This window comes from Ostrea edulis, chromosome 6 (genome assembly GCF_947568905.1).
Source record: "Ostrea edulis chromosome 6, xbOstEdul1.1, whole genome shotgun sequence".
Lineage (NCBI taxonomy): Eukaryota > Metazoa > Mollusca > Bivalvia > Ostreida > Ostreidae > Ostrea > Ostrea edulis.
Window position 1 is genome coordinate 10,913,318 of NC_079169.1, and position 17,844 is coordinate 10,931,161.

Here is a 17,844-nt window from a genome sequence, read left to right on the forward strand (position 1 = left end):
AAAGTCTAATGATAGAGTGACATGGTTATGTAGGCCCCTTTAGAGAGTTACATGAAAGTCTAATGATAGAGTAGGCCCCTTTAGAGAGTTACATGAAAGTCTTCATATATATCATGGAGGAAAAGATCCCCACTTATTGATAATGATAATGGAGAATTGCTGATATACTACAGACATCTTGATTCTAATCAAATATACTACAGACATCTTGATTCTGATCAAATGAAGTCGAGAACTAGTTAATATTTATATGCTTTGTTTCATCAAGACCATACATTGCTAGTGAGAAAATCACACAAGGGAGACTTGTAAATATATTCAAACTACAAATCGCATTTTCCTCCATGAATTCCAACCAATTTCAGCGCGCGACACAATCCGTTCCTATGACCATGAGCAGTTCATGAAGTAGTTTAAAACACGCGATGATAATAGCATCTATTTTCATATAAAATAGATGCCGTTATTTTACGAGAAATACTTGCATTAAATTCGGACGCGTGATATCACATCGGGATCGGAGCCTCCTTTCTGATGCTGCCTTCAGCAGTCGAAGAAACAATTTGAGATTTATCCTTTTGTGATAGCCACTGTATGTACTGTGCCATCTTTCCAAAATCACACCCACTCATCCCATATTTAGTTTGATTGATATTATATACCTATTTTATCTATTAATCACATTCAGATTTTTAGAGTATTAGGCAATCAATATGTATGGATGGTTGTAGATTTTCAAGTTACGTATACTAGTATGACTGCACCGCGTGCACAGTAACGTGGTGTCATGAAATTGATATGGGACTTCTAATTCTTCAAATATATTAATCTTTTAAGGCGGTATAGTGGATCTTCAAAAAAAAAACAAAATACCCTATCCGCAGCCATGCATTGTTAAGGCGATCATCTTTCTTCCTTCTAAATTAAATTATAATTTCGTCTACTTATTTCGTTGGAAATATTTGAAGGCGAGTTATTTTTGTTTGTTTGACATAATTGTATGTGTCGTCTGTTTTACTATAGTAGATGGATGATTCGTATAGATCATGTTATCCGGGACGCCCGATTGTTGAGTCACACTTTGATAAAACAGACTCTCACAGGCAACACTTACAGTCTCGATTCAACAGGCGCGTATATCGTCTTTCATATATTGGGGCAGAAAGGGAAGCGTTTCTTGTCTTTATAACTAAATTGTCAACTGAAAAATTGTTGAGTATGGCGGAAAACAGCAAAAAACAAAAACAAAAACACAACTACATTGTCTCGGTAGAGAGTACAAAGCTTTCTGGGGGTTGGGGGTGGGGTTATCCTTCACTACATGTGTTCAAATCTTAAATTTCATGAATCACATACCTCTGAATATTTGTGCACCACTCTATCATAAATAGAAATATTAAAGTGAATAAAATGATTTAAAGGGGGGTTGGGTCATCCGTTATAACAGTTTTCAATACATTGCCAAGAACCCCCCCCCCCCTCCCCCATCACAATCTGATTATACGTGCCTGAATGACATATTGTATCTATTAAAAAGAAATGAAATATAGCAGATTAACACAATACTGGTTTTATTTCAAGTGATCGAGATGCCTCCAGTAAGAGGACCATCGCCATACACGACTGGGTTTAAGTCTAGAGGATAATATATGATTGATTGAATATTGTTTAACGTCCCTCTCGTAAATATTTCACTCATATGGAGACGTCACCATTGTCGGTGAAGGGCTGCAAAATTTAGGCCTATGATCGGCGCTCATGGCCTTTGAGCAGGGAGGTTTCTTTGTCGTGCCACACCTGCTGTGAGACGAGACCTCGGTTTTTGCGGTCTCGTCCGAAGGACAGCCCCATTTAGTCGCCTTTTACTACAAGTAAGCGGTACTGAGGACCTATTCTATCCCGGATCCCCACGGGAAGATCGAAATATGACAATGCCTGATTGTTACGTTTGGTCATCATTCTTAAGACATCAACAGTTTTCCATGCAAGGTGAAGATAACGAACAGTGATCAATCTCATAACTCCTACAAGCAATACAAAATAGATAGTTGGGCAAACACGGACCCCTGGACACACCAGAGGTGGGATCAGGTGCCTAGGAGGAGTAAGCATCCCCTGTTGACCGTGTAACCACGTGCAGTCATGTGTCTCTGGATAGCTAACAGGTAAAAGTTGCGTATACAATTGCATATATAGGAATTTATATTCCTGGTAGATACTGGTGTATTCTTAGCTTTATCATTGTCTAGCAATGTGTCTCGAATTCAAGAAAATTTGTTCTTTTTGCATAGATTGTGCATTGCTTTTGTCATTGAGATTCATTGCAGATAGTGATATAGTTGAATTGAGAAAGGAGAGTCAATTATTAAGAAAATGATACATTCTTACTGTACACAGCTTTACTTGACCGGTAATCCTGAGATCAGGGGCTATTCAGATACTTGCATGATGTTCGAGTGGGTGCTGCTGGGATAACATGGTGCTATGGGATGGAAGGTGTATCGTGAGCACTTCAGTCTCGGGCGTTTATATTGTCGTCAAATTGTCAATGAATCAACAATTTGTTGCTGTTTATATTCTCCTCAATGTTGAGCATGGCTTTTATTTAAGTTTTCAACTACAGTTACCATGGGATCTATCAAATTTGGCAGTATATGCTTACTCCTTCTAGGCATCTGATCCCACCTCTGTTGTGTCCAGGGGTCCGTGTTTGCCCAACTATCTATATTGTATTGCTTATAGGAGTTATGTAATATGAGATTGATCACTGTTCGTTATCTTCACCTTTATAGGAGTTATGAGATTGATCACGGTTCGTTATCTTCACCTTTATGGGAGTTATGAAATTGTTCACTCTTCGTTATCTTCACCTTGCATTATCATGATCTTATGTAGAACATAAACCTTTTCAAGATATGTTCCATGGTGTTTTCATTAAAGTTATGGCAACAATGTTGAACAAAGCTGGTTGTATTTTGTCAATATCTTTCATTGGTTAACGTTTTTATTGAGTAGAGCTACAAATTTAAGTTGGTATTAGAATTGGGGAGACATTTCGTGTTGAAATTTCTATCAAGCGTTGTCATCTCCGGTGTTCGACACCAACTACCGAGTACCAGCCTCAATTTGCAGGAGTCGGTCAACTTTAGTCACAGACTCAAATGAATAAAGGATATCTCAGTTGCTAGAAATATTCAATATCGAATGACACTGGTCTCAATTCAATTTAAAAGAATATTGTACATAGTTTGGTTATCTCGCATCTGCAAATCTGGCCAACATGAGAAACCATGTGGTACAGTTTTTATCTTATTTATCAAGTTAAAACTGCTCTTATTGTGCAGCTAGAGGTGGCGACTATCGGTTTTCAGTAAATTCACAATTGGAATGATGTGCTTGTTTTATCTTGACAAGCTTCTTGAAGGTTGATGAAGCCCATATTTTACCGTTTACACATGTGTCCACAACTGCTAAATGTTTTCGTCTTAAGAGCAGTGTGCTTCAAGACCTATGGAACACCATGATGAAACTGGGTGATGGAAGTTTAAAGTCAAATGACGTTATGTTTGGGGTAAATTATAAGGCTCAATAACTGTCCAACTAGTGAAGGATTGTATTTTTATGTGGATTTGCCTTGTGTTAGGGACCCAGTGTTTTGGCTATTGTGATTAATCAATTGCGAATATTTGTCAGTTATTTCCCCTATTTGAAACACGGGTGGCGCAAGACTCGTTTACGTCCTTGTTGACTTCCGGTGTACATAAGGTTTATGAGAGAGTGTAAAGTTTTTGTTGTGCAAACAGGGAGCAGGGGTAGAATTCCCGAGAAATGAAGCTTGTAAAAAAAAAAAACAATTGGTTCATTGTCATCAAATTTAACAGCGACAACGATCGTTTTAATTTCCACTCAGCGTCGTGCGCTAGAAACACCAGTCTTCAGTTCAGCCCGACTTCACAAGATATCAGATGACGAATTTGTTGCATAAAGTATTTACGGTGTGTTAAACATTTGCTCTGTAGATCGTAATATTCTGCATTAAAGTTTTATGCTGAAATTGTATCTATCCTTAGTGATACAGTCATCAATGATCTTATAATTCCATGACTCTCACCCCCCCCCCCCCTCCCCCTTTATAGACTAGATCTATAATCGAACAATGGAAATTTGAGTCATCAATATATAAACGAAGTATGGTACAAAAATATATTTAAGATGTCATTTAAAAACTAATTTTAGAGTTAACCAAGGTCGTCAAAATATGAATGAACGCGATTGCTAACAGCACCCCACGCCCTCCGCCGTCACTTGGTACGACGACGCTACTGTAATGAAGGGGTGGCTATAATCAGACTGTAACTGTAAGGCAGTGAATATTCCTAGGTCTTGTTTTCGTTTTTGATGACTGGATTGTAAATTAATTTCAACACTTTACTTTCATTGTTAATTTTGTTATAATTCAAAAAGTGTTGTAAAATACATGTATTGTTTGAATTTCTGGGAAAACGAGTCTGGATTCTTCAGTACGTATGATATTAATCAAAATATGCGATGAAATTGTCAAACTTTCATAACTTATCAACGTTTGCATTATCATGGTTATTTTGTTATGTCATGTTGAGGAACTGACCCACGGAAGTACAGTCCAATACGTCAAAGAAATGAATACCAGCCCTAGCCTATTTTAACTGTTGACGCAAACGAGAAGAAAAATGCATTTCTGAAAATTTTAGAAATAAAGTTTGAATTATATCTACTTTTATCAAAATTAAATGCAAATTCATAAAGCTATAAATTTATCCAAGTGAAGTAAATACAAATTTCACTGTCATATATACAATGTTGTGTTTATAATAAAAGCCATACATAGGCCTATTGTTCATTGTGGTTTTTATTTTAAAAAATCATTGCATTACATTTTTCAATATTCACTTGTAACTTCGATTCCAATCTGAAGTTTGAACATTCAAATTGACCTTCAAATTCAAAAGTGTACAACATTTGTTAAGTGTATTTTAGTATTAAATCATTCTATCATGAACTGTCATGGTACTTATAAGCATGATAAATCCTTATTCATGAAAGTAAACACGGGTCAAATTATGTAGGCCTACATCAGTTTTCTGCAACACCATGGACAAACGTCATTTGGATACAACCATTCCTACGCAGGATGCAGTCGTGCTTTTAACGCAGACTACAACCAACTCATAGTATATCAATCATAGTATATGGATGGAGACGTGAATTTAGAAGTTGAAAGAAAGCCTGAACTTCCGTCTTAAACTTGCAATCCAAATTGTAATATTCAATTAAAATGTAGAAACTCGAAATTTTGAATTATTATTGTACAGCTAGCATATGGGGTAGTAAAATTTATTTGACCTGCCAATTTTTATGCTCTCGGTTGCCCTATGGACTAATAAAAATTTAATCGCAAGGACTGTTTACCTACCGTGACGTCATCACGTAAGTGTTATACATGTAAGTTAAAACACGCAAATAAACTGTTAAATGTGAAGTTAAGGGTTATGATATATGTAGTCTATATACATGTATAGGCTACCTTTTCTATCGTGAATTTTATTTTATAAAGAGAAGTTATACATATACATGCACTATTACTACACATTTTAACAGCTTAATAATAGAAATTCAGAAATATATGGATATATTTAATAATTGATATTCTTAATCCGAGAGAGAGGGGGGGGGGGGGGGGGTCCGCATCTTATTGTTTTAAACATGTGCAATTCAACAACTTATAAAGAATCATGATGTATTGTATATTATATATTCAACTTAAACTACTGTTTAAGCATGTAAACTTAATCACGAAGTAGTTTATAGTGAAAAACTTTCAATGTGTATTGAATGTCTTTATTTAATCGATGTGACAGAGAAAATCCGGTTGCAGCTGAAACTCTCAACGTGCTCTCCTATCCACCCAGAGAGTCTTGCATTGCGTTTTCTAAGTTCGTCTCTATGCGCAGTGAGGTCCCACGAACCGTAATCCGCCTTCGTTACTAAATATTCAACAACTTTCTAATCTAAACGTGTCCTTCCGACGCTCTCTTAAACTTGAGGTTAGAAACGCCGTGGAGTTAACGGATCGTGCGCCACCTGTAATCAAGGGCGAGTAATTTGAAGTTTTATTTGCCATTGCTATAGCATCAATTTATGTATTGTTTAGTTGCTCGTTTCTCTTATGGCCTAAATATTGCAGAAAAATGTAATGTAAGTGGATGGTGTATTGATTTAACCATCTTTGAGGTAGCTTTCACAGATTTTCGGTCGAGCTGAGAGAGTTGTGCATGTGTATCTGGTGGCTGGGATACCCTGGTGTGAAAGTCTTGAACTTCAAAAAGAAAATGTGTATATCTTGATGAATAACAAATTAGATTGTCAGTGTGGTTAATGATCTTGAAGTAAAACATTCCTCTGTATACATTTTTGTTGATTATTTGAAACGTCTGCAGTTGATTAAACAGTGATATCCCCACTATTTTTTTATTTGTTCCCAAATGCTTCCACTATCAAAGTGGATGTATTCCAACATTATGATGCTATGGGGAGATACTGTTCCCAAGTCAACAGTGAAGTAGGTAAGCCCATCCTGAAGGTGAGGGGCATGATGGATGGCATTGTTTTTTTATGATGTGTCCCTCAGCTATTTACTGAGGACTTGGTTTTTATGATTTTTCAGTGTATCCTTTACATTTATGGAAATTAGGCGAGGTTGATAGAGGATCAATTGATTGGTGGCTCCCCCTTTGGTGGGATGACTGCAAATAGTGCTTACCTGTTCGCAGACACGTGGCGTTTACGCACACCAAGTTAATTTATTTTATATGTATTGCTGTGTTGCCAGTGAATTTGAAACTGTTATGTGCAATTGAAATGTGAATGAATTTGTGAAACTGCGACTGTTGTCAAAATGATTACTATTATCACAACTCCAAATGGATTCCACATCTCAGAATTAACTCCAACTGATTCCATATGTATTGTGTTGTCAGTGAATTTGATACTGTTCTTTGCAATGAAACTTGTGAAACTGACTGTTGTAAACAATGAGTGCTTTTATCGTAACTCATTGCGTAATTAAGCTAAATATTGGGTTAATTTAACATACTCTAATTAAGTAACCATCAGCGGTTAACCCGGGGTGGTCAATTTTGAACTGGTTGATTGATGTTGCATTTTGTGTGGGTTTGCCCACACGCGTTGTTAATGGCATCCCACAATTCTTGCTGTATGCCACGGTCAATGCTCGCCAAATAAAGTTTAAACTGGTTTCGCTTTTTTCTCACTGTATGAATAATAGCATATATTTCCATATAAAATAGATGCCTTTATTGCATGAGAAATACTTGCATTAAATTCAGGTGCGGGATATTGGGGCTCGTATTAAGTATAAATATTGATCACATCGGGATCGGCCTCCTTTCTGATGCTTCCTTGGACCAGAGCAATCGAAAAAACACAATTTGAGAATAATCTTTCTGTGATAGCCACTGTTTAAATTTTGAACAGAGGAAAAATATGTTAGTTTATTTCAACATGTTGAGCTTCGTCTCCCCATAGAATTAAGTAACAATCAATAAAAAATATTAAGAAAAATGTAAAACGCTTCTTAATGATTGACTTCTGGCATTATCATATTTGTCCCCGACGGTCTCTACAGCCCAGCAGCTAAGTACTTCGTTACTAGTTTGAAAATACGGATGTGCAAGGTGAAGATAACGAACAGTGATCAATCTCATAACTCCTATAAGCAATACAAAATAGATAGTTGGGCAAACGCGGACCCCTGGTCACACCAGAGGTGGTATCAGGTGCCTAGGAGGAGTAAGAATCCCCTGTTGACCGGTCACACCCGCCGTGAGCCCTATATCCTGATCAGGTAAACGGAGTTATCCGCAGTCAACATTAGTGTGCCAAGAACGGCTTAACAATCGGTATGAAACACGTCAGACAGCATTTGACCCAATGGGAGGTTGTATTGACGAACTAGATCGTTATAACGACCATAGAATTTGCGAAATGCTGACTTCAATCGAGACTGTTGAAACCCCTCTACCATCAACTTGTTTGTCAGTAGCTTACCTCGATTTAAAAACTGTCTATACGCAGAACAAGTTCTTGCCTATCGAATCAGTTGAGATATATAAACACCATATATTATGCAGGTGATAATGGAATATTGCTACATAAAGATGGGAAATTGACGATGGAGAAGCTGAAATAATCCCGTTTGTCATACCGTTGAGTTGTCAGTTTGCCGTTAATGTCTACTTTCAACAAAATATCTAAGTATGAAGCAGAAATGGACGGCTCTGTGGTGTCCTTTATTTCGAGCACACAGGGATATATCGTAATTTCGAATTGAAGGCCACAGTAAGAGATTTTTTCTTCTCACGTAGAAGTTTTTGAATAAATTCTGCTTTATATGAATATAGAAACAGGTCAGCTAACAAAGGAGCGCAATTCGTGCCCATGGGAATTCCAACAGACTGTTGGAAGACCTGATCACCAAAGACCACGAAGATATTGTCAATGAGGAACTCTATCATATTTTTTATTTCAACTTCAGAGTACTTGTGCGTGGAATCAGAGTGGTGTTTAACAAAGTAAGTTTTTGAATGACTGATCACTAGATATGATGTCTATTTAATTGCTGGGATAAAATTTAGAAATCCATTTCAAAATTAAGGATTATCTCCCTCATGCATAGCACTGATCCTTAGACGAATTTGACCTCAGTCTTTGACACTCATTTTTTAGTTCTTACAAATTTATTGTTATTTCGGATTTCTAATATTTCGGCTTGAGCATCACTGAAAAGGCATTATTTGTCGAAATGCGCATCTGGTGCATCAAAATTGGTACCGTATAAGTTTTACATTACATACAAAGAAAAACTGATATGATTCCTCAGGTAAACCACACAAACAATTGGGACTTTCAATGATATTTTTCTCTCAACAAATCATAATTCTAAATACATGAACAGTTATGTCTGAGTTTGGCGTGAATGATGTTGAATCTTCCATTTTCATAACAAAGTAAAATGCGTTTTTGTAGGGATATGTTTAATATTGTTTCTGATTGAGATATTTAAGATGGCCCCGTTGCTTAATTATGTCAGGGACAAAGGATTTCCTAAATAGGTCAAGTCTACATTTAGGAAGAGTATATGAATAGTTATATTTAATATGTTGTAAAACATAATTATTAAATATTGTTTAAACGAGTATTATAACGAGTTTTCTTCCGCGGTGGTGTAATGTCCTGATGGAGAATGACCTGATGAGATTTTCTGCGGTGTAATGTCCTGATGAAGATTGACCTGATAAGACGTGTCGTATAGCTTTATTACTTTAACAAGTTGATTTGAAAGTTATATGAAAGAAGTAGTATTCATATATTGATTATTTCTAAAGTTTTCATAAAGATTATTTTAATTTCGGCATTTTGAAAGGAGTAGATTTGCTATTCCAAAAATTGGTATATTGAAATTATTTGTTTGTGCGTCGCATGCAATATTTTAGGTCATACTTTTCATTTATTATTTCTAACGTTTATCTTAATTATTTATTCATTCATCCAATCCTGGGCTATATGTTAGGCATACAAAATTCAAGAAGAAAAAAATCAAGATAAGTACACAATCACAACAATATATGTTATGACATATACATGTACGATACATGACAATATAAGATATATATAATTTACGAATTATACCAGAGTTGTACAAGTTTTTATCGTATGAACAGTGTTTATTATTATTCAAGTTCTTCTTTTGAAAATATTAATGAAAAATTACCAAGTAAAACGTTGTAATATTATACAAATCTTGCTTCATATTCGATAATCTTGATATTTGAATTCGATAATCTTGATATTTATATGCGGAAATTTTGATTTATATTTGACAATCTTGTTCAATTTTTCAAATATAAATAACAAGATTATCGAATATAAATCAAGATATGTATAAAACTGCAATATTAACTGCAATTTGTTATCTGTATTTGACGTGATAGTTTAAATTATTTTTGATGTTACCGAATTCTTTACTACCATTCATACTTTAACTTCAGCGATTAAAGATGTGCCTTTGATATTCTGAAAATTAATTGCTAAATTGAAATTAATTTGTTTTTACATCGCGGTATTTTAGCCTTGAAGTCGAAATAAGCCAGGTATACGGTAGTCACTCACAATTACCAAATTATTTAGCTTGTGTCACTTGGACTATCGGGATTGGATACTTTATTTTCCTTTATCAACTTCTCCAAATTATAAGTATGCAAAATCATTGGATGCCAATTCTGTATGGATCCAATTTGGAAATCCAAGCATAATAAAATAGTTTTTGTTTAATTTCATTCTACACACAAGCAGAAATTGAAACATTATTTTTTAAAAAGTTTTTTTTGACCTCTTACATGTTTTTGGTCAATGTTTTTTCCAGCTACATGAACATATGAATGTACATATTTATTTGATATATAACAGGGGATGCTTACTCCTCCTAGGCACCTGATCCCACCTCTGGTGTGTCCAGGGGTCCGTGTTTGCCGAACTATCTTTTTGTATTGCTTGTAGGAGTTATGAGATTGATCACTGTTCGTTATCTTCACCTTGCATAATTCAGGAAACAAATGTTTTGTCCAATGTTTCATTTCGCTCAGTACTATCACTATCTAAATTATGCAATCAACATATCATTATTAACATTAAACAAATCTATCCTTTAATTTGAATTTATTAATAATACTCGCAACAGTTTTCATCAGGTCATTCCAATATCAGGTCATTACACCTCTGCAAATTTGAAATAAAAAATAACCATCGTTAATTTATAAATCTTCGATTTTTTTTTAAAATATCATTTCAAAAAATTAATGTTTGTGAAAATATTCAATATAAAAACAAATAACGCCGAAAGAAGCTTTGTCTACTATAAAAACAGCACATCGGGACATTACTCTATAACCCTCTATCGTGTCATCAGGTCATTCCGATATCAGGACATTACACCCTAGGTTTAGTTGAAATCTAAAATAATAAAAAATAACCGGGTATTATTAAAAACAATAATTGAATATCATAAGATATATACCAACTCATATACATAAATGATTTGGGTGCATAAAACATCGTAGAAATATATCATTTTTGTAGAAATGTCCCATCAGGACATTACACTAAATATCAGGTCATTACACCCCTCGGGTTTGAAAATTATGAATTATAATGCATTAAGTGCTATTCCACGTAAGAATAATGCAAAATTGAATTTCCGCGGCACATCCAATGTTACGAAATTGGGTCAAACTTTTAGAAAAAAATTAGTTGGGTGCATAATATATGGCAATCTGTTTATTTTCATTTTTTGTCACCCAGTATAATTTTTATTTAAAAAATCGAAAAGTTGTTACCGTGTACTAATTCATACAAAATGTCCGGAATATCAAACGGAAATTCTCAAAACAGCAACACTGAAATAAAGAGCCATTTACACATATCTCAAGGTAAAATCTTCAATCACCATTTTAAATCTTCAAAAGTGTGGAAAATTTTCATTCCGGTTTTATAAATAATAAAATAATCGCTGATTTTAAAATCATTATCATATGAAAGAAAGGTGTATATTTAATCAGAACAAATCTTAAAATATCATCTTTTTAATATATACTTCAGCGGAGATTGAATTATACCCCATCAGGTCAATCAGGTCATTACACTTATCAAGTCATTACACCGACCCAACAATAAACTTAATTAATCTCAAGTGGAACGAGTTAACCCAATTACGTTGACAAATAGTAAAGCTAACTCGTACCCAGAGAGATTCTATTTTAACCTTGCATAATTTATAAAAGATAATAATAAGTAACAAATACAAAAAAATAAATAAATAGATAAATAAATGAAAATAAGCTATGTAAACGAAGTAAGACCATTTTTGAACACATTTTTTTTCTTTTCAATTCTGTTTACAATCAGTCCATCTTTTTTAATTTTTTTGAACTTCATAACCGATTGCTTACATGTAAAACCCATTTATCAGTTTCCGTGATTCTATGGTGTTTTTTTTTACACATCTACCCTAGACATGATCAGTACGGGAATGTCTGATGTTGATTCAATATTCCTGGGCTGCCTATTCTTTGTTTTTGCTTGGAGTTGGTCCATTTTGTTAACTTATTCAAACTTGTTGTTTACATTATCTTTCTCTCAAACTTTGTTCATCTCTTACTTCGTTTACATAGCTTATTTTCATTTATTTATTTATTTATTATTTATTTATTTTTTTGTATTTGTTACTTATTATTATCTTTTATAAATTATGCAAGGTTAAAATAGAATCTCTCTGGGTACGAGTTAGCTTTACTATTTGTCAACGTAATTGGGTTAACTCGTTCCACTTGAGATTAATTAAGTTTATTGTTTTTCTTTTCGGACATTTTGGATCAGCTCTTTGGGCGAATAAGGCATGTCCTAATTCGCTCCACTTTAACATTGATTGGCAAGCCTAAAGACCAAAAACATGTAGTCTGCGTTGTAAATACGTTTGTAGATTAGTGTAGTTGTAGTGCTAGATGTATTTATATGTAGTTTTTGTTATTATGCTCTGTTGATATTGACCACATTATGTAATTGTTTTCGTTTGTCCTGAAGAAGGGACGGGTCGTCCCGAAAATTTGACAATCTCGTTGTTCGTGTCGTTGGTCATTTTAGTGCTTTGTATAATTTTTGGTATTTGACCTTGTATCCATGTTGTGGATCCGACACTTTGAGGTATCGGGTGTTGTTGGAACTTTAGTGCTTATATATATATATATATATATATATATATATATATATATATATATATAAAGCACAGAAATAGCAATGAACTCTTAAATGTACATAACTGCCCTAAGTGAAGAACTATTTAATATAAAACACAGACAATTTCACTTCATTTCGATACCCACTTCCGCCCCTACCCAGAGTTGAACTCACGACCTGCGGAACACAATCTCGTAGCAGTTTTTTGACTTGCCTAGATGGTCGAGCGGTCTAGCGCGCTGGTTACATGCTGCTAGGAGATTTGGTTACGCAGATCGTGAGTTCAACCCCGGTTAGAGGCGGAAGTGGGTTTCTAAATGAAGTGAAATTTTCTGTGCTTCATATAATATATATATATATATATATATATATATATATTCAATGTAAGGTAATTTCTTTCAATCTACATGGTCATATTGGACAATCAAATGATATGAATGTACTTTACTCAAACATCCACAATTTTCATTGTTCATCATCCAACATAACTCCTATAAGCAATACAAAATAGATAGTTGGGAAAACACGAACACCTGGACACACCGGGAGTGGGATCAGGTGCCTAGGAGGAGTAAGAATCCCCTGTCAACCAGTCACGCCCGCCGTGAGCCCTATATCCTGATCAGGTAAACGGAGTTATCCGTAGTCAAAATCAGTGTGCCAAGAACGGCTTAACAATCGGTATGAAACACGTCAGACAGCATTTGACCCAATGGGAGGTTGTATTGACGAACTAGATCGTTATAACGACCATAGAATTTGCGAAATGCTTACTTCAATCGAGACTGTTGAAACCCCTCTACCATCAACTTGTTTGTCAGTAGCTTTGCTCGATTTGAAAACTGACTATACGCAGAACAAGCTCTTGCCTATCGAATCAGTTGAGAGATATAAACACCATATGCAGGTGATAATGGAATATTGCTACATAAATATGGGAAATTGACGATGGAGAAGCTGAAATCATCCCGTTTGTCATACAGTTGAGTTGTCAGTTTGCTGTTGATGTCTACTTTCAATAAAATATCTAAGTATGAAGCAGAAGTGGACGACTCTGCGGTGTCCTTTATTTCGAGCTCACAGGGATATATCAAATCGACATATGAATGAATGTTATTATTGTTAATAGACAAAACGTCGTCGATATATCTGAATGTCGAATTGAATGCCACAGCAAGACTTTTTCTGATGTAGAAGTTTTTGAATAAATTCTGCTTCATATGAATATAGAAAACAGCTAACAAGGAGCACAATTCGTGCCCATGGGATTTCAAACCGACTGTTAGAAAACCTGATCACCAAAGACCACGAAGATATTGTCAATGAGGAACTCTATCACTTACTGGATCCAGCAATGAATCTTTGTTTGTAAGGGGATTTCTGTAGTTTAGGAATCCAGTATAGGTATGGTAACTCATATTCATTCGACCAATTGACTGGGATATTAAATGTGTTTAAAACTTATGCATGATTTTGAAGAATTTCATCTTTTGAAAGGGCAGTTGGAGGATAAGTACGATTACCAAAAGTGGAATTAATGCCAAGTTCGTTTAAAATACAGTTGTAATAATGAGCCTTACAAAGACAATGTTGTTACTAGCTTTGTCAGCTGGAACCAAAACATATTCCTCATGTAACCTATTTAATTCTTTTATCACTTCTGGTTTACTAAACGCAGAAGGATAGATGGTACGTACTTTTGTTTTCATATGTCTAATGTGGGATTTCAATATTCCTCTTATGTTTTTAACCCATTCTGACAATGTATCAAGTTCTTCATTTTCATATATAGCCCATCGTCTGGCATAATCTTCGACAGAATTCATAATAGAGATGAAGTTCTGTTGCCAATTAAAAGAACGAGGTTCTCTGTATTTAGGAACTTTTAGAATAAGTGATTTGAGGTCCTCATTTTCAACTATATCAATAACACCAGTAATGACATGCCCAGCTGGGCTATAGTTGAAAGAAGATGAAGAACAAGAACACGTTGGTGGATTACGTGTAAGATGGTCTATATCTAGGCACTGCAAAGTTTGTTTATAATTAAAAAGTTTGGATGCAATAGTAGAAGTATAGCTGTAGGAAATACAGGGTGTAAACTTGAACTTGAAATAAGTTGGAATTCACGACTGAACCCTTTTATGACGAAGAATGTTGCTTATGTTGACGGCATCTATTCTTTTGTTTGTAAATTTGAGCTTAAGGAACTGGCGGCATGATTTAGAAGGAATATCGTGCAAGACCCGTGCTGGTTTAAAGAGCCTGTGATTGGCAATATCCATAATCATAGAGTTCAGTCTATATTCAGGTGTTGAAAAATCCAAGTATAGACTAGCTGTAACTTCTTCAAATAACGTATATAAAACTCTCAATGGAACAGAGTAAAGTTTTGTACGAATATGATGTGGACCTAATTGTCTGTTGACGTAAGGTAAAATTGAATCAAACTTGACATCAATTATGCTTGGTCTTTTATATGTACGTTGTCCATGACTGCGTTTCCGTCTTTGAGTATTGGGAAAGAGTCCCATCACATTCCTTGTGGAGTAGTCAAATTTCCCACATCATATACATTATCATTGCATCCATATGGAAATGCAGTGCCTAGGGTCCTGATCCAGTGATCCTCTCGTTGTCTACGAAAAGGGGTGCTTAATGTTGGATTGTTTGTGTGATGGTAAATTTTTTCCAAAATCCTTACCCGCATAGACACGATGGAGTGGTCTGGTGCATTAAAATTCTTGTAAAGAAGTTGGTTACCACCATTATTTATTTGAAATCTGTGTCCCGATATTCTTTTATTAAGTGAACCCTTGGTTTCTCCCACATAAATTAAGCCACACAGGTTACACTCAATGGCGTAGACAGCGTTAGAAGATTTACGATTCAAATTATCAAAGATTTTGGTACAGAAACTACGTGTACAGAAACTAAATGGACAAAGGAAATGCACGCCATTCTCTGCCTCTCCAGAGGAGCAGCTAAAACATACTCTATTCTCAATCATGCGTTTATTATCTCACAACCTCTGTTGTAGGAAAGATCCAGAAGAGCGAAGAAAAAACATTGGTATTGATATTTGGACATACATCTAAGATTTGTTTTGTTATACATGAAAAGTGAAGATAACGATCAGTGATTAATCCCATAACTCCTATAAGCAATGCAAATAGATAGTTGGGCAAACATGTATATAGATTACTAACCCTAACCCTGTATTTAGATTGAAGATATATTCAAGCTTTGTTGAAAATTTGAATTTTAGTTAATTTGAAAATCAAACACCAATTTTTGAGAATTTGCTCAAGTACATACATCTTTTCTTGCAGTCGAAGTACATGTAGATGATAACACTTCGGTGTCGTCTGCACACGTCTTGCATTGTTTAATCAACCTACTTCCGTTAATTCTAGTACAGTAAATAATATGACCGGGTTTTCACCTCTGTTAAGAATCGTTTAAATTCGTGGGGCTCAATTTTCGTGCATTGTATAGAGTAACAGTTTCGTTCGGATGTAATTTTCGTGCATTGTTGAGATATACAGTTTCGTTGGAATGTAATTTTCGTGCATTGTTGAGAGATACAGTTTCGTTGGAATGTAATTTTCGTGCATTGTTGAGAGATACAGTTTTGTTGGAATGTAATTTTCGTGCATTGTTAAGAGATACAGTTTCGTTGGGATGTAATTTCATTGATATGGTTTCTGTACATTAAATATTTTGTATATTTCGTTGCGGTGTGAAATTCGTGGATAGATATTTACCAAATTCACGAAAATTGAACCCCACGAAATATAATCAGTCCACAGTAGTTCATTCTAATAAATACATATATATTCATGAATACAAAGAACATTCAATCTCTTCGCGTAAGAAAATAGAACACATGCACATGTTGCTTAGACACGTGCGTTGATATTCGACTTCCGATTCACTGCCAATATCTGTAGGGTATATACGTTATGCGAGGGGCACACGTCATTGTGTTATCCGTTTGTCCAAACCTGAAATACATGTATAGAATTAAACAACTATAATTTGGTATCAGAACCTAAATATTGAGAATAGAGAAGTCAGCACGCTGTTATCAATTCGAGGTAATAAATCCATAATGACAATATTTAATTTTCATTCGAGGTAGTAAAAGCATAATGACAATATTTAATTTTCATTCGAGGTAGTAAAAGCATAATGACAATATTTAATTTTCATTCAAGGTAGTAAATCCATAATGACAATATTTAATTTTCATTCAAGGTAGTAAAAGCATAATGACAATATTTAATTTTCATTCGAGGTAGTAAATCCATAATGACAATATTTAATTTTCATCAGCGACGATGTAGATGACTACATTTGAATTTTTAACAAACAAAACTCTGATTCACCAAAAACTTAGTTATTCAAAAAACAAAACACCCCCCCCCCCCACCACCACCACCACTAACTATACCTTAGAGACAAAAGCTGAATAATGATAAAACATCACGGTATGTAGTTAAATTAAGTCATTATTGGATAAAACAAATAATTCTCATTGTTTCCACTCTATGTTGATAATCCAGATTGTTTCAAACTGTAGCTAGCGTAGAAATGTCGCCGTCTTATTTTTGCTTGACGTAATGTTACCTTGCACAAGGAATTCCTATTGCTTAATATGGTTAATCGTAATAAGCATTCTTATTGCTTAACACGGTCAAACATAATAAGCATTTCAATACAATGGAAAAACAAGTTAGAAATGTTCTTGTCCAAGATGCTTTTTATAAAAATAATATTTTTCAAAACGAACAAGATTTCAATATTGGGTTTGCACAAATGCCCAAGTCCATGAAGACAACTCAGTACTCCTTGTATGCAAGTTTAAGTTACATTTCTTGACTAATTTTATCAAACAATCACGCACGGCACTACTGTTTGGCGTACCTATCAGGGTATATATAAAGATTGAATTTATCCGACACATATTGTTTACAATTTCTGATAACTGTCAGG

General features: G+C 34.8%; 1 pseudogene; it reads right to left on the reverse strand.

Moving 5' to 3' along the window:
- Nucleotides 1-16,208: 16,208 nt before the first annotated feature.
- The window catches only part of LOC125645517 (uncharacterized), a 50,851-nt pseudogene continuing 49,215 nt past the window's right edge, over nt 16,209-17,844 (reverse strand).